At 42.1% G+C, this 18,126-nt stretch overlaps 1 protein-coding gene across 6 annotated transcripts in view; it reads right to left on the reverse strand.

Moving 5' to 3' along the window:
• NCKAP5 (NCK associated protein 5) overlaps positions 1-18,126 on the reverse strand; it is a 1,064,528-nt gene that overhangs the window by 627,056 nt on the left and 419,346 nt on the right. The window contains exon 1 of one of the 6 annotated variants that reach the window (XM_027082621.1): positions 3,801-5,976. The exons of the other annotated variants lie outside the window; for them this stretch is intronic. The gene's annotated coding sequence lies outside the window, so the exon portion shown is untranslated. Of the gene's footprint in view, positions 1-3,800; positions 5,977-18,126 lie in introns of those variants that run through there. 6 annotated transcript variants of the gene reach the window in all.

The following is an 18,126-nucleotide window of genomic DNA, read 5'->3' on the forward strand; positions in this document are numbered from 1 at the left end:
GGGAGTCTGCCTGCCGATGCAGGGGACACGGGTTCGTGCCCCAGTCCGGGAGGATCCCACATGCCGCGGGGCGGCTGGGCCCGTGAGCCATGGCCGCTGAGCCTGCACGTCCGGAGCCTGTTGCTCCGCAACGGGAGAGGCCGCAACAGTGAGAGGCCCGCATACCGCAAAAAAAAAAAAAAATATATATATATATATATAAAAAATACATATATATAATACATATGTAATGTGTTTTTCATTGACATACAATCAACCTAAACATGTAAGTTCAGTTCTAGTCAAAATATTATAATGTCTAAGAATGAAAATAATACATGGGAATGCCAAATAAGAGTAACAGGATTGAAAAAACTGATTCTCCAGCAAAAAAAACCCCAAAACCAAAAAACCAAAACACCAACACATCTAAAGGCTTCCACAGAGCCTCATGTTACTAAATAAGAAAAAGCTTCCTTGGGTATCTCCATTCTTTCCTAACAACAGACCTTACTCTGTGATTACTTTCTTGGCTTATCTGTTATCTAGTGGTACCCACAGCCAGCTTCGGGCCATAATCAGCTCTTTATGATATACCATCTTGGTTGTAAACCTTCTCTGAAGAAAACTTTTCAAAATGACAAGAGCCTCGCATGATGTCTGAAATGCCAACCAAATTTTCTATCTATCAGTTGGCATTCTAGACATCGTTTCTGGAGGAGAGTCACGAATGATATTCACAGCTGAGATGTGAGAGACAGCTGCCCTCCATGTTGAAGGGTAAGAGAAAAGGAACAAATCTACATAAAGGCCTTCTGTACATTTTCCCTATAAATGATAACAAAGAGAAATTTCTATTTATCCATCTGTTTTCTTTTCTTTTCTTTCTTTTTTTTTTGTGGTACGCGGGCCTCTCACTGTTGTGGCCTCTCCCGTTGCAGAGCACAGGCTCTGGACGCGCAGGCTCAGCGGCCATGGCTCACGGGCCCAGCCGCTCCCCGGCATGTGGGATCTTCCCGGACCGAGGCACGAACCCGTGTCCCCTGCATTGGCAGGCGGACTCTCAACCACTGCGCCACCAGGGAAGCCCTAACCATCTGTTTTCATAGACAACCCCAGTTTTCAAAGTAGTGGGTGAAAAATGACCAAAACCCTGATTGTCTTCATATGGCTCAGACAAGGCACAAAAACTCGTGTTTTATGCTCTAAGTACAGAAAATTGCTTCAGTTCTAAAGTAAATATATACCAGAAACTTGTGGATATCTCAAGAATGCCTTGTAGCTAAAGAAAGTCTTGCCTACTCATTTTGCTTAATTTGCTAGTCTCCCAGCAACTTTGCGCTAACACTTTCATCCCATTTTAGATCCCGGGATAAGGCAATAGTCCAGAGCCCCGGAAAGCCTCCACCCCCAGCCGTCAGCCCTCTCAGGATGGAGTTTCTTCCCAGGATGCCTTTCTGGTACTGTGCATGTTCCATGCATTTCACTTATCTTCCCCAAGCTGCATTCCGCTAACTAAGCTTCATAAGCTTCTTCTGAATTGTTTATTCTGTGTTTTAAAGCTCCATCAGCTATTGGGATGATTTGCAAGATTCTTTTTCTTTTTGCTTAAGCAGGATTGATGAGCCTTACTGGGCCTTTTGGTGGAATCCCTGCTATTTAAAATTCCTGCTGCTGGGATTAAGGCAGATAAAGGCTGTGAAAGCCTTTTGTAAACTGTAAAGTCCTGGTCAGATGTAGTGTGCTGTTATAATATTAACCATCATGGCAATAACCACAATCCAGCTATAATGGAGGCTTTAGAATGATGATAGCCATTTGGGTTCTGTCTCTGCTCCATTCCCAACTCAGGGCCTTGGTTGGTGTCCAACACTGGAGAGCCTCACAAGAAAGTTTTGTTGGCATGAACAAATGAATGACTTTAAAACGTCACATGGTTTTCCAAATGAATGTCCACAGGCAAAACGAAGCTAGGCATGACAATTCAGACAGTGAAAACACTCTGCTCAAAATACTGGGGTGCTCAGAATGATACTGCAGAACAAAAACTTCTTTTAAAGATCATTTCATTGATAATAAAATCTGGCCCTTTGCCCTCAGTATTGGGGAGGAAGAGAAGGGGTACAGATGGGGACAGGAATTGCTATAAGCCCGGAAAAATTTCTATTAGTTCACAATAGCTTAGAGGAGAAGGCTGCCATCCCAGAAAAGAGGAGGGGGTAATGAGTTTGGGGGATTAATATGCGAAAACACAGAAGTGGTAAATGTTATCCCAGCACTGAGCATCCCAAGCTCAGGCTCATTCCCCAGATTGTGTCTTTCTGGGTTGGAAAGGACCACCTCTCTGAGGGAGAAGGGAAGAGGCAGTGCAATGGGAGGAGAGGAGTCGCTGAGGAAGAGGTACTGATAGGAAGTGAATTATTTTTGGAAAATGCTTTCCTGAGCACTTGCAGGAACAGTTCTGGTCATTAAATAAGTGATCTATTTTAAGTAACTATGTGTAGGATGCGGTGTGTGAGCTGACAGTAGAAAGGAAGATGCTCGCGTCCAGAAACAGCGGCCTCGTTTATCCGTCGCAATAGAATCCTTGAGAATAAGATGGGAAACTCACTTGGGGGAGACTGCTGGTGACTCAGGAAAGCAAATGCAGACACCAAACCTACGCCTAGGGGATGAGGCTATCCTAAGAGCCCCTTTTTACTAAGGGGTGGGCTGGGGCGGGGCCTAGAGTTGGGAAGGGTAGCAGGCGGTCTGCAGGGCTCCAGCGGCGGGGAGGGCCCCTGTCCCAGAGTGGCCGCTGAGCTCCAGAAAATATCGCATTTCTGCCCATCAATCAGCATTAAGCTGCGGTAGGGGCTGAGCTTTCGGCACAGGCAGTTGCCAGTAGCAACAGGGCACACACCAGTAGCTCCTGGCGAGCTGGGGCGACAGCCGCCAGTGAGGGGCTGCCAGGGCCAGACGCCCTGAGCCGGGTAGACAAGGTCAGGGACCCACTGGTGATGGGCCTGTGGAGGGGGTGGGGATGAAGGCAGGTCCCAGGGGCCAGAAAGTGGCCCAGGCCGCTGGCCCCCGGGGAGTCGGGGGACGAAGGGTTTCCGGCGGCACAACATTGCCTGTGCCAAGCACAGCAGCCTCCCGGGCCCCCTTGGAGGCGCCTGGCTCTGCTGGCCCCAGGACACAGAAGTCAAGGCCAAGGGGCAGAAGGGGCACTGGTGCTGTGCTTGGGCGCGTCGGAGTTGTCAAGATTCGCGCCTTCCCCTGCCACCCCTTCCCCCTTCAGGAGTCTCTGGAGCACGCCAACTTGGAACTGTGTCTGCACGTGTGCTTGTTTTCATTTGCGCTTCCAGCGCAAAAGCGAGGCCCCACGGGTGGAAAGGAGGGAGGGAGGGAGGGAGTGTGTGAGTGAGTGTGTGTGTGTGTGTGTGTGCGTGTGTGTGTGCGCGCGCGCGTGCGTGTGTGCTGTGCGGGGCTCGGACTGCGTGGGAGCGGGAAGGGGGATGAAAGCACACACAGCCGGGTCCCACCCACCGCCTGCGGAGCGGGGCCAGGTGCAGGCGCTTGCGGAAGAGAGCCCGTGACCTCGTGCCACCTCCCCGAACTTCTCCCCCTGCTGTTGGGAGCCGGTAAGGTGGAAAAAGAAGGGCGACGGTGAAGGAGGGCGGTAGAGGGCAGAGATGGACCGAGGAGACCAGAGGGAGGCACAGAAGCAGGGAGTCCGCGCGGACTAGTGAGAGCAAAGGGGCCGAAGGGTCAGGCTACGGAGCGCGGGCGGCGTGCGCGGGCGGCGCGCCCGGGAGGGGAGCGGGCTGGCGTCTCCCTACCTGGCCGGTGGTGGAGCATTTTGCAGCGGGTCGGGGTCGGGGTGGGCAGGCCCTGCAGTGCTGTCACTTCGGGGGCAGCAAGGCGCTGGCCGCGGAGCTTGGAGTTGACCAACTTGCCATGTCCGGGTCTGGCGGAGGAAGCCGGGGCCACGCGCGCCCCGCCTCCCACCAGCGCCCGGCAGCCGAGCGTCCTCCGTGCGCTCTTCCGCTTTGTTGTGTTGCGCCGGTCTTCCTGCGCCTGCCTCCCGGTGTCTCGGTGCCCTCTCGGCAATGGACGTTTCCCCGGCCTTCCGGGAGGCCCCTCGGGTCCGCGTGCCACTTCCCTCCCGGAGGCGCGCGTTAAACAGCTGCCCCGTCGCGCCTGGCGGGGCCGCGCGGTGCGCTCCTAGCAGGCGGCTCCGTCCCACAGATTCCCGCCCCCCACCTTCTCCCTCTCCCGCTCCCCGCCCCTCCGCGGCACCCCCATCAGAAGCTGCTTAGGATCAGGCTGTCAGATCCAGCCCATCTGCTGCAATCATAATCAGTCTCAACCGAACGGTTCTGACAAATCTCTGCCTGGAGCCGGAGTTGGGGAAGCCGGTGGGCGAGGGGAGGGGAGGAGGGGGCGACAGGGACCCGCGCGGGGAGAGGGGGGCCTGTGAGGCTTCTATTGTCTGCCCCAAACAGAGGAACTGGAAGGGGAAATGGGGATCCCGAAAGAGAAATAGTGCTTTCCTTTCCCAGTTCCCAATAAGAAAAATCAATCCATCCCGGCAGGCCCCTGGCATATCCCTCCCTTTACCCGAGTCCCAAACCGCTGCTTGCTCTGTCTGGGTGGAACGAATTTCTGCTAATGAACTGAACAAACAGGTCCTGTAATCTTATCATCAGGCTGATCCAGAGACTGGCACGGATATCCAAAGTACAGTACTGTAATTGGCAGGTAAGAGCTGGAACTAACAGTCGTTTGTCTGGAGTCAGAAGTTGGTTCCCAAGTACATTTGGGGATCAAATTGATGGAGGGAGAATCAGCGCGTAATTCGCGATGAAGCTGGGCCCTTTGCCTCCTGTTGGCATTTTGAGAGATAAAAGGAAAACCTGATTTGGGCAAGAAAATGCTGCACTCAGTTTAGCCCCAGCCTCAGTTTAAAGAATTCTCCTATTTCCCCCCATATTCTTGTGGAAATGCTCTTCTTAAAGAAATGTTACTTTATTAGAAAATCATGACTTCTAAAACTGATATTCTTTTCCAACTAACATAGTTTCTTCTAAGGATGAAATAAGGTGCTCCTTTCCGTAATATACTTTTAATTATTTTAATATGCCATATTTCTACTGGTCATAGGCTTTTGAGGATTATGGCAAAAGTTTTTTTCTTTTTTAATAAAAATAACAGCAGTCCTAGATATACATAAATCTTAAAGCATAAAGAACACAACCAACGGGATTATGCCTGGTTTTGTACATTCTTCTTAAGTGCTGGAAAAGTTCAATTATCCTGAATGACATTATTTGTTAGGGAAATAATTTGCTGGATAAACCAATCACCAGTTGAAAAGTGGAACAAAAATGATAAGCCATTTATTCAGATAGGTATAAGAGCTAGGCAAAAGTAAGTCAACTTTACTGTGAAAATTGAATAGAGCTTCAAATCAGTGCTCAGATCTTTCTTTTGCTTTATGCTATAGTTGAGAAATGTGGGCAAGTCACAGTAAGCCCCAACCTATCTAGCCAGAGACTGTGTCCTCTATTTATTTTACAGCCCAGCGGTACTTAACAACAGCATTATGCAATCATGGGCACCGCATGAGTACCAGTGGTTTGCAGTTTTGATTTACAGGTCAGAATTAAAATCATTTACATCACTGTGGCTTGACAGGTGAGGTAAAATGAAGTTCAAGGGTTCCTCTCCCCAGTAAGTAAATAATATACGTCAAGGACAGCTATGGGTCCGATTTTAAGATGTTTTTATTAATATTTAAAAGTTTGTGATTTTTCTTTGTCAGTTTAATGTGTTTGTTAATTTTAAAGATTTTGTTAAAAGATTGATCAAAATGTTACCAAGAAATAAATATTTCCAAAAAGGTCCTCCTCTCCACCAGAATGAAATATCATGCTGATGAATAGTTTAAGGAACAGTGTCCAGGAAATTGGTGTTGTCTATGGAGATAAGAGTTGAGTGGAGAGTCAGACCCTGGGCTGCAGGCACCTTCCTGCTGTGTTCTGCAGTGTTTTTCTCCCCCAAGTTGCTGGGGGCGAGGGGGGCATTGCATCGGGACCAAGTAAGTGATAGGCGAAATTGATGGCCCCACCTCCAATTCATCACGTCCTTGGTTCTTCAAAAGATATCCTGCCCAGTTCTCTCAGTTATTTACTTCTCAGTCATTTATTGAGTGCTTATACTATGTGTCAGTGCGGAAAATAAATATGAGTAAAAAATCAGAAAAAAACATTTTGACCATGTGGAACTTACATTCTGGAAGGGAAGACAGACATTAGAAAAGAATAAGGAAATAATATTTTCCGTTAGAAAGTAATCAGTGCCATGGAGAAAAATAAAGCAGGGAGGACTGGGTGATATTCAGGTTTAAACAATTCTCAGTGATGATCCCACTGAAAGTGCTACGTGTGAGTAAATAAAGGAGGGGAGGAAGCAGGTAAGTCATGCAGCTATCTGAGGGAAGATGGTCCCAGGAAGCAGAAAGAGCAGGTGCAGTGGCCCTTAGAGGTAAGTGTGCCTGGGTGAGGCCTAAGAATAGCAGTGAGGCAAAGGGATGGAACGCAGGGTTAATGGGGTAGTCTGAGAGGGCAGATCATTGGGTGGGACTTCGTCCAGTTTAAGGACTGGCTTTTACTCTAAGGGGTGTGGGAGGGGCAGGGAGGCAGAGGATCTTGAGCAGAGGAACTTCATGATCTGACTTTTGTTTAAGGAATCATTCTGGTTACCATATTGCAAATTAATTATAGGAGAGAAAGAGGAAGGAAAGGGGGAGATATGTTATTAGGCTACTGGCCAGAATCCAGGTAAGAGAGGATGACTTGGACGGAACCCTAGCAAGAAGAATAATGAGAACTGGTGGCAGTTTGGGATGGTTTTGAATTTAGAGCCAACAGTATTTGCTCAGGAGAGGGGGTTTGGAAATCAAGGAAGGAATAAAAATAACTCCAAGTGTTTGGACTTTAGAGGCAAAAAGAATGGAGTTGCTGTTAATTGAAATGGGAAAGACTATGGTTAGAGTAAATTTTGGTGGAAGAACCCAGGGTTCAGTATCGGATTGGGTAGGTCATTAAGGCTGAGAGTAGTTAGAAAAGAGAAGACGTTCAAGGATTAAATCCTGAAAGGCATGCCAACTTTAAAAAGTTAAGAGGATGAAGAGGAACCAAAAAAGGAGACCATCCCAAGTGGCAACCAAAGACAGAGAAGGTAAACCAGGAGAGTGGACTCCCCCAGGAACCTAGTATAGAAAGTATTTCAAAAAGGAGGGAGTGGGACTTCCCTGGTGGTGCAGTGGTTAAGGATCCGCCTGCCAATGCAGGGTACACGGGTTCGATCCCTAGTCCAGGTAGATCCCACATGCCACGGAGCAGCTAAGCCCGTCCGCCACAACTACTGAGCCTGTGTGCCTAGAGCCCGAGCTCTGCAACAAGAGAAGCCACCACAACGAGAAGCCCATGCACCGCAATGAACAGCAGACCCCTCTCGACACAACTAAAGCTCGCGCGCAGCAACAAAGACCCAACACAGCCAAAAACAAATAAAATAGAAAATTAAATTAAAAAGGAGGGAGGGATATGCTAATCAGTCTCCTGATATGATTGTCTCCGTAGAGAACCCAAAAGAACAAGCAGGAAGGCTAATGAGAGAGTTGATAAAGGGTAGAGAAAAACTTAATTATCTATTGTCTGTTTACAATACAACATCCAGGGTGTCCCAGCACCTAAGTAAAGATCGGGGCATGAAAGGTATTCAGTGTGTGCTGAATCAAGGAATGAATCAATGAAAGATCAAATGCCTTATTCTGCAAAGTATTTCTGCAAAGTACTTCTCAACTTACGGTCCATTCGGAGGGGTGGTCTACTGTAAAATTCAAGAAATATTGGTGTAGGACAAGGTTTCTGAGAGGGAAGAGATATGTTTCCCTTTCAGTAAGCAATGTCAATAGACCAAAGATTTCAAGCTTTATACAGAACATTTTCTCAGACCATGTTCAATAAAATTTAAATAGTAACAAAGAAACAACTCATATACATATAGAAGTTAAAATATTCTTCTATGAGTAACCTTACAACTTAAAACAACAACCCAATTAAAATGAGCAAAAGATTTAAATACATTCTTATCCAAGAAGATATAACAATGACAAATCATTGCATGAAAAGATGCTCATCATTATTACTCATTGAAAAAAGCAAATTAAAATCTCAATTAGTTTTACTCACACCCACTAGAATTGACAAAGTTAAAAAGAATATCAAGTGTTGGCAAGGATGTAGAGCAACTTAATTTCTCATACATTGCTGGTGGAAATGCAGAATGGTACGGCGAGTTTGGAAAGCCAGCTGGCAGTTTCTCAAAAAGTTAACCATGCACGTAAAAAGACCATCCAGCAATTCTACTCCTGGGTATTTACCCAAGAGAAGTGAAAACGTGTTGACATAAAGACTGGCACGTATATGTTTACAGCAGCTTTATTCATAATATCCCCAAACTGGAAACACAAATTTCCATCAACTCGTAAACAGATAAGCAACCTCTGGTAGATCCATCCATACCATGAAATACTACCCAGCAATCAAGAGTAACCAACTACTGATAAACTTAACATGCATAAATCTCATTCTTTTCATTATGCAAAATGAAAGAATATCATACTTTGTGATTGGCTTTTGTTTGATTTCATTTGGTTCTAAAAAAAATGTAGAAACAAAAAGATCAGTGTTGCCTGGGGTTGGGGATGGAGAGGGGATTTGGCTATACAGAGGCACAAAAGGGAAGTGCTGGCGTGTGGAAAATATTCTATATCATCATTGTGGTGGTTACAACAGTATATTGTGTCAAACTCATCAAAATGTATACCTAAAAATCAGTGAATTTTATTGCATGTAAATGAAATCTTAATAAAAATAAGTTTATGAATCACTTTGCAGTATACTTGAAACTAAAATAACAGTAAATAAACTATATTTCAATAAATAAATAAAAGAATAAAGGATTCTTTTGGTAGGGGAATTATAGTGCTTTCCCATTGAGAAGAGGAGGCTTATCTCAGGATTTCACAATTTGTATGGAAACACAAAAGACCCCGAATAGCCAAAGCAATCTTGAGAAAGAAAAACGGAGCTGGAGGAATCAGGCTCCCTGCCCTCAGACAATACTACAAAGCTACAGTAATCAAGACAGAATGGTACTGGCACAAAAACAGAAATATAGATCAGTGGAACAGGATAGAAAGCCCAGAGATAAACCCACACACCTATGGTCACCTTATCTTTGATAAAGGAGGCAAGAATATACAGTAGAGAAAAAGTGGTGCTGGGAAAACTGGACAGGTACATGTAAAAGTATGAAATTAGAACACTCCCTAATACCATACACAAAAATAAACTCAAGATGGATTAAAGACCTAAATGTAAGGCCAGAAACTATCAAACTCTTAGAGGAAAACATAGGCAGAACACTCTATGACATAAATCACAGCAAATTCCTTTTTGACCCACCTCCTAGAGAAATGCAAATAAAAACAAAAATAAACAAACAAATAAACCTAACGAAACTTCAAAGCTTTTGCACAGCAAAGGAAACTATAAACAAGACGAAAAGACAACCCTCAGAATGGGAGAAAATATTTGCAAATGTAGCAACTGACAAAGGATTAATCTCCAAAATTTACAAGCAGCTCATGCAGCTCAATATCAAAAAGACAAACAACCCAATCCAAAAATGGGCAGAAGACCTAAAGAGACATTTCTCCAAGGAAGACATACAGATTGCCAACAAACACATGAAAGAATACTCAACATCATTTATCATTAGAGAAATGCATATAAAAACTACAATGAGTTATCACCTTACACCAATTAGAATGGGCATCATCAAAAAATCTACAAACAATAAATCCTGGAGAGGGTATGGAGAAAAGGGAACCCTCTTGCACTGTTGGTGGGAATGTAAATTGATACAGCCACTATGGAGAACAGTTTGGAGGTTCCTTAAAACCTAAAAATAGAACTACCATACAACCCAGCAATCCCACTACTGGGCATATACCCTGAGAAAACCATAATTCAAAAAGAGTCATGTAGCAAAATGTTCATTGCACCTCTATTTACAATAGCCAGGACATGGAAGCAACCTAAGTGTCCATAAACAGATGAATGGATAAAGAAGATGTGGCACATATATACAATGGAATATTACTCAGCCATAAAAAAGAAATGAAATTGAGTTATTTGTAGTGAGGTGGATGGACCTAGAGTCTGTCATACAGAGTGAAGAAAGAGAAAAGCAACTACCGTATGCTGACACATATATATGGAATCTAAAAAAAAAAAAAGGTCATGAAGAACGTAGGGGCAAGATGGGAATAAAGATGCAGACCTACTAGAGAATGGACTTGAGGATACGGGGAGGGGGAAGGGTAAGCTGGGACAAAGTGAGAGAGTGGCATGGACATATATACATTACCAAATGCAAAATAGCTAGCTAGTGGGAAGCAGCCGCATAGCACAGGGAGATCTGCTTGGTGCTTTGTGACCACCTAGAGGGGTGGGATTGGGAGGGAGGGAGACGCAAGAAGGAAGAGATATGGGGACATATGTATATGTATAACTGATTCACTTTGTTATAAAGCAGAAACTAACACACCGTTGTAAAGCGATTATACTCCAATAAAGCTGTTAAAAAATTTTTTAAAAATCACCGATTTGTAATCCCCAATGAAGTAACTGATCCAAATTAAAATCACCAATAGATGCCAAAGTCATTAGGTACAAGATTGATGGAAAAGAAAATACTCATCCAGTATCAAATATCACCTCCTGATTTTTTTAATTGCCAAGGAAAAAGTTATATTATGCAAGGGAGAGATCCCCTGACACGTTTCTGCTTATATGACGCTGTGTGAGAAGTGTGTTGTGTCACTTATGGAGTATTCTTGCAAAAACCATGTTTAACCTGAACCTAAGCAAGGCCTTTGACATAATTTCCAGCTTATAAGAAGTATGGAAGATAAAGGATCAGATAAATAGTACCACAAGGAAACAATGAGGCATATGCAGAATACAAGGTGCTCTGCAGCACTTCAAAAAGTCAGTGTCTGGGTAGAAGAAAGTAGAGGCACTAAAAACAGATTAAACGAGACATGACATAACTAAGTGAAATTAATGGGGTTAGATCTTGGTCCAAAATAAAAGATATAAAAGACACTTTGGAAACAATTGGAGAAATTCAAATAAGGCTGCTACTGGATAGGATAAGAGAAATTTTATTACTTTTCCTAAGGGTGAAAATGATATTGTGGCTATAAAGGAAGTGGTCTTTATTTTTAAAAGACACATGCTAAAGTATTCAGGGTGAAGTATCATTGTGTTTACCACTCACTTTGGAAAAAGTATATATGAAACAAAAATACTAATATTTATTGATGCCAAGTTGTAGATAGATGAGGGTTTCATTGCCGTGGTCTTTTAATTTTTCTATACATTGAATTTTTTCTTAATAAAAATGAAAAAAATACACACTTATAAAATCCATGGATCAATAATTAAATATAAAGGAATTAGAAAAAATTAGAATTTGATGTCTTAAAACACTATGTATCAAAACTTGTAAGATGAAAAGAACTAAAGGGGTACATAGAGGACTGTTATCCACAATTTACAAACAACTCTTGAAACTCAGCAAAGGGGTACTAAAATTCATAATTTTAGTGCATATTCTGGAAATGAAGAAAATTGGGAAATTAATGTGCAAAGCCTCCAAGCAAAGAAGATAGATGAAGTCTAACAGGAATAAACGAGTTAAATAATTAATAAAGATAAAATCAAAGTCTAATAAAGTATAACAAAACATTAATATAGGATCAATAAAAGAATACCTGCTTAGATTAATGAAAAACAGAGGAGACATAAATCAATAAGCTTAGGAATAAAAAAGCCTCCATAACTAAGGATACGACAGAGATTTAAAATAATAGGACTACTTCATTGTGAGCAACTTTACAGCAATACACTTTAAAACAGGTAAAATGATCAATGTCCTAAAATTTTAAAAATCTTTCCATAAAACTCAAGAATCAACAGAATCTTGAACAAGAGATCAATTCGATAGTTGAAAATAAAAATTTACCCCGGAATAACCCATAGGCCTAGATTTTAAAAACATCTTTATTGAGATACAATTCACATACCATAAAATTCACCCATTTAAGGCGTACGATTCATTTGTGTCTAGCATGTGCAGGTCATGCAAGCACCATCATTGTTTAAGTTTAGAAGAGTTTTCATCACCCCCCCAAAAAATACCTATTTGTAGTCACTCTTCACTCTCCAGCCAGAGGTAACCAACAATCTACTTTTCTATCTCTATAAATTTGCCTATTCTGGACATTTAATATAAATGCACTTATACAGTATGTGACCTTTGGGGTTTGGCTTCTTTGACTTAGCATAATGCTTTCAAGATCTGTCCTGTTGTAGCACATATCAGTATTTCATTCCTTCCTGTTGCCAAATAATATTCCATTGTATGAATATATCACATTGGATAACTTTCAGCTCCTATGTCCATTTTTATATTGGATTATTTGTCTTTTTATTGTTGAATTGTGGGCCCAGATTTTTGGGGGGCAATTTTTACAAAGCTTGAAAACAGTACAAAATCTCTAATGTCCAAATCTTACAGGAAAAGTTCTAGAAAATAGAAAAAGAAGGCGAGCGGAGTGGCGGGAGAAAGCATGAACTGAAGGGGGAGAAAAAGGAGAGAGGAGAGACTTTTATGAGTCATCTAGAATGAACTCGATACTAAAAGTAAACATGTACCAAATGGGAAAGGAAAATTAATGAATGCAGTCTCAAAAATCCTAAATAACGCAATCCATCAATGTGAAAAATAAAAACAGTAGCAATAATAATGGGAATAGTAATATGGAATGACCAAATAAGGTTTAGCCTATGATGCAAACCCATTTATCCCAGCAGATTTATACACTGAACTTTACCAGCTGATCTTGAAACATTTATACAAGAGATAAAGGCTAAAAATAAGCAACTAATCTTTAAGAATGGTGTCTCCACTAACATCCAGAAAAGGGTCAGGTACCTTACTATAAAGATAATAATTAAAAAGGTAAGTGAGATAGATAGATGCATCAATGAAATAGTCTAGAAACAGACGCACATATATGGGATCAAGGTGTATGACAGAAATGTGTTGTTAATTAGTGGGGGAGGGATTGACTACTGAAACAATAGCAGCAAGTCCAGTTTCTATGTGAATAAAGAACTCAGACCAGTCCCAAAAACTAAACACAGATTAAAGACTAAATGTGTAAAGCAGAACAAGTTTGGAGGACTGATGCTACCCAATTTCAAGACTTATTATAAAGCCACAGTAATCAAGAGAGTGTGATATTGGTGAAAGGACAGATAGATTAATGGAACAGAATGGAGAGACCAGAAATAGACCCCCATAAATACACTCAACCGATCTTTGACAAAGGAGAAAAGACAGTAAGACAAAGACAGTCTCTTCAACAATGGGACTAGAACATCTGGAAACCCATATGCAAAAAAAAAAAAAAAAAAATCTAGACTCAGACTTTACACTTTTCATAAAAATTAACTCAAAATGGATCAAAATGGACATAAGTGTAAAACACAAAACCATAAAACTCCTAGAAGATAATATAGGAGAAAATCTAGATGACCTTGGGTACAGTGATGCCTTTTTAGATATAACATCAAATAAATAATCCATGAAAGAAATAAGTGATATGCTGGACTTCATTAAAATTAAAAGCTTCTGGGCTTCCCTGGTGGCGCACTGGTTGAGAGTCCGCCTGCCGATGCAGGGGACACGGGTTCGTGCCCCGGTCTGGGAAGATCCCACATGCTGCGGAGCGTATGGGCCTGTGAGCCATGGCCGCTGAGCCTGTGCGTCTGGAGCCTGTGCTCCACAACGGGAGAGGCCAAGACAGTGAGAGGCCCGCGTACAGAAAAAAAAAAAAAAAAAAAAATTAAAAGCTTCTGCTCAGTGAAATACAGTATCAAGAGAGTGAGAAGACAAGCCACAGATTGGGAGAAAATATTTGCAAAAAGACACATCTGATAGAGGACTGTTATCCACAATTTACAAACAACTCTTGAAACTCAGAAATAAGAAAACAAACAATCTGATTTTAAAAATGGGCCAGAAACCTTAACAGATACCTCACCTGGCAAATCAGTGTATGAAAAGATGCTCCACATCATGGCATCAAGGAAATTCAAGCTAAAACAATAATGAGATACCACTACATACCTGTTAGAAGAGCCAAAATGTGGAGCAACAGGGTTTCTCATACAGTGTTGGTGGGAGTACAAAATGGTAGAGCCAGTCTGAGAGACAGTTTGACAGTTTCTTATAAAAATAAACATACTTGTACCATACGATCCAGCAATCGTGTTCCTTGGTATTTACTCAAAGGAGTTGAAAACTCATCCACATGAAAACCTGCACACAGATGTTTACGGCAGCTTTATTCATAATTGCCAAAACGTGGAAGCAATCAAGAGGTCCTTTCAGCAGGTGAATGGATAAACTATGGTGTACCCAGGCAATGGAATACTATTCAGCACTAAAAAAGAAATGAACTATCAAGCCATGAAAACACAGGAGCGAACCTTAAATGCATATTACTAAGTGAAAGAAGCCAATCTTAGAAGGCTACGTACTCTATGACATTCTGGAAAAGGCAAAACTATGGAGACACTAAATATATCAGAGATTCTCAGAGGTCGGTGGAGAGGGAGTGATGAATAGACAGAACACAGAGGATTTTTAGGGCAGTGAAAATACTCTGCATGACACTACAATGATGGATATATGTCATTATCATCTTGTCCAAACCCACAGAATGTTCACCACCAAGAGTGAACTTAAGGTAAACTATGGACTTGGGTGATTACTATGTGTCAACATAGGTTCATTGTTGGTAAAAATCTACCATTTGGTGAGTGGTGTTAATAACAGAGGGAGGGTGCTATTCTCATACAGAGGCAGAGGGTATATGGGAAATCTCTGTATCTTCCTCTCATTTTTTTGTAAACCTATACCTGCTCTTAAAAAAAAAGTCTTTAAAGAAAACACATGCGAAAAGCAAATCTATAAAACTTTTTGAAGAATGCTTTAGAGAATACTTTTATATCATCAAGCTGGGAAGGATAATAAAGTATTTCACTACATTAAATTTTTGAACCTCTATGAGAAGAAAAAATTACCATAAAGAAAATGAAAAGTTAAGGCACAGACTAGAAGAATCTTTTTGAAACATACATATCCTAATAAGACTCACTATCCCAAATTTATAAAGAACTACAAATGTAGTAGAAAAAACATTTTTTTTTTTAAAGAAAGTACATGAATAGGCGATTCACAAAAGAACATAATTGCATGGCAATAAATAAAGTGCTCAATCTCATTACTGGGGTAATACAAATTAAAACAACACTGAGATACTACTTCATGCCTATCATAATAGAAAAACAATAATCACTCTGATTACAGTGTGTGTTGGCGAGGCTTTGTGGAAACCAAAACTCTGACACATGTCAGGCGGGAACACTTGGATCTATGCAGGAAAGGTGGAAGTGCTCCCAGTCTGAGATATGGCGGCTCCACAACTGTGTACCTGCACGAGGGCAAGTCTCACACCTATGTACAAGCTTACATGGAACATACAAAAAAGTCATTGCATTATAATTATTTTGTTGTTGCTTTTGTTGTTCACTTGGCTGTAAAACTCCAGCCGTTTAATCACAAGTGCTTCCCCACCCTCACTCATCACCGCACCAGGAGTGCCTTGGGTCCAACCATGGGTGTGTGAAGTCCTTTGAACGCCAGGGTGAGTACCAGCAGCCAGCTGACTCCTGGGAGCATCAGGTCAGCTGGGCACAGAGGCCTCTTCTCTGCAAGCCACCAGCAGGGAGCTCCATCCGAGGCAGGCTGCCCACCGGCCCAGCCAGAGAATGTGGGAGGAGGCCAGGCCCGGCAGGGGAAAGAGGGGGATTAAGACAGAAGAGACTCCGCTCTGTCACCAAGCCTGGCCCTTTGGCCTGCCTGTGTCAAGTGCAGCCAGAGGGAGCTGGCCTAGCCCATCGGGAGATTGCTGCCACTCACACTGTCCTTGTCTTCTTGGCCTTCAGAAGGTATGAACTTGCGATTTTAAGGTAAATAAGTACTAGGGATATAATGTACAACATGACTAATATAATTAACACAGCTGTACATTTTATATGAAAGTTGTTAGGAGAATAAATCCTAAGAGTTCTCATCACTAGGAAAAAATTTGTTTTTCTTTTCTTTTGTATCTATATGAGGTGATGGATGTTCACTAAACTTATTGCAGTAATCATTTCATGATGTATGTAAGTCAAATCATTATGCTGTATACCTTAAACATATCATACTGTATGCCAATTATATCTCAAGAAAACTGGGGGGAAAGTCATTATATGTTAAGTCTCAAAGTAAACATCAGTAAGTTCCATAAGGTAGGAATTGCGGATAAAATGCAATAAAACAATAAATTATCAACAAATTAAAAAATGTAAAAGCCCTCCCTCCTGTGAATTGGAAAACTAACTTCTAAGCAACTTTTTTTTTTTTTTTTTTTTTACTGGTACGCGGGCCTCTCACTGTTGTGGCTTCTCCCGTTGTGGAGCACAGGCTCCGGACGCGCAGGCTCAGCGGCCATGGCTCACGGGCCCAGCCGCTCTGCGGCATGTGGGATCTTCCCAGACCGGGGCACGAACCCGCTTCCCCTGCATCGGCAGGCGGACTCTCAACCACTGCGCCACCAGGGAAGCCCTTAAGCAACTTTTGATTGAGAGAATTCAAACTAAAATTTTAAATTTTCTAAAAAATAATAATAACTAGCTACATTTTAAGCTGTGGTCACAGAAAAAATTACTAGCTCCTAAGCACATTTAACAATAAAAATTAAAGAATATAAATAAACTGAATTCTTGGCTCAGAAGGCCAAAAAAGGAAAAATAACCAAAGAAAGCACAAGAAGGAGAAAAAGGTAAGAGCAAAGTGTGATGAAGTTGAGAATAGAAAAACAATAAACCTAGTTTAAAAAAATCCAAATCTAGCTTGTTTCTTTTAAATTGACCGCTACATAACTTGATCAAATTTAAAAAAAAAAAGGTGGCATGGAAAAAGACGGCACAAATATACAAGATAATAAATGACAAATAGGAAATAACCACTGAAGCAGAAAGAGAGTTAAATATAAGAGGCTACTTTACAGATCTCATCTCTCTGCAAATAAATTTTAAAATAGATAAAATGGAATCATTCTCTGGAAAAGACACCAAAATCAGCTCTAGAAGGGACAGAAAGCTAAATTAGATCAACTTTTCTAGAAGAAATAAAGTAATTAATATTTTATCCTACCACAAAACAAAAAACACAGGTCCAATGGTTTCACTGGGGAATTCTAACAAATCCCCAAGATCAGACCATTCCAATGTTCCATAGTTTTTCCATGGAAAATGAAGGAAAACTTTCTCATTATTTTTATGAAGCAAGTATAACACTGACAGGTGTAAGAGACTGAATGTGTTCATTCACAATAAATTCCTATGATGAAACCCTACGCCCCAATGTGATGCTATTAAGAGGTGGGGCATTGGGGAGGCAATTAGGATCAGATGAAGTCCTGAGGGTGAGCCCTCATTAATGGGATTAAGAACTTTATAAAAGTCCTGAGAGAGCTTGCTTCCTCCCTCTGCCCTCCACCCTATGAGGATATAGCGAGCATGAGGATACAAGGACAAGTTGGCAGTCTGCAACCCAGAAGAGGACCCTCACCATACCCCAACCATGCTGCCACCCTGACTGCCAACTTCCAGCCTCCATCCAAAACTGTGAGAAGTTAATTACTGTTGTTGTTAAAGCCACCCAGTTTGTGCTATTTTTCTACAGCAGCAGGAACTGAGAAAACAATTTACCCTTACGAATACAATTTAAAAACAAAAATAAGGGGGCTTCCCTGGTGGCGCAGTGGTTGAGAGTCCGCCTGCCGATGCAGGGGACACGGGTTCGTGCCCCGGTCTGGGAGGATCCCACATGCCGCGGAGCGGC

This window comes from Aethalodelphis obliquidens, unplaced genomic scaffold (genome assembly GCF_003676395.1).
Source record: "Aethalodelphis obliquidens isolate GAN/ISIS:26980383/991018 unplaced genomic scaffold, ASM367639v1 scaffold47, whole genome shotgun sequence".
NCBI classification, from domain to species: Eukaryota; Metazoa; Chordata; class Mammalia; order Artiodactyla; family Delphinidae; genus Aethalodelphis; species Aethalodelphis obliquidens.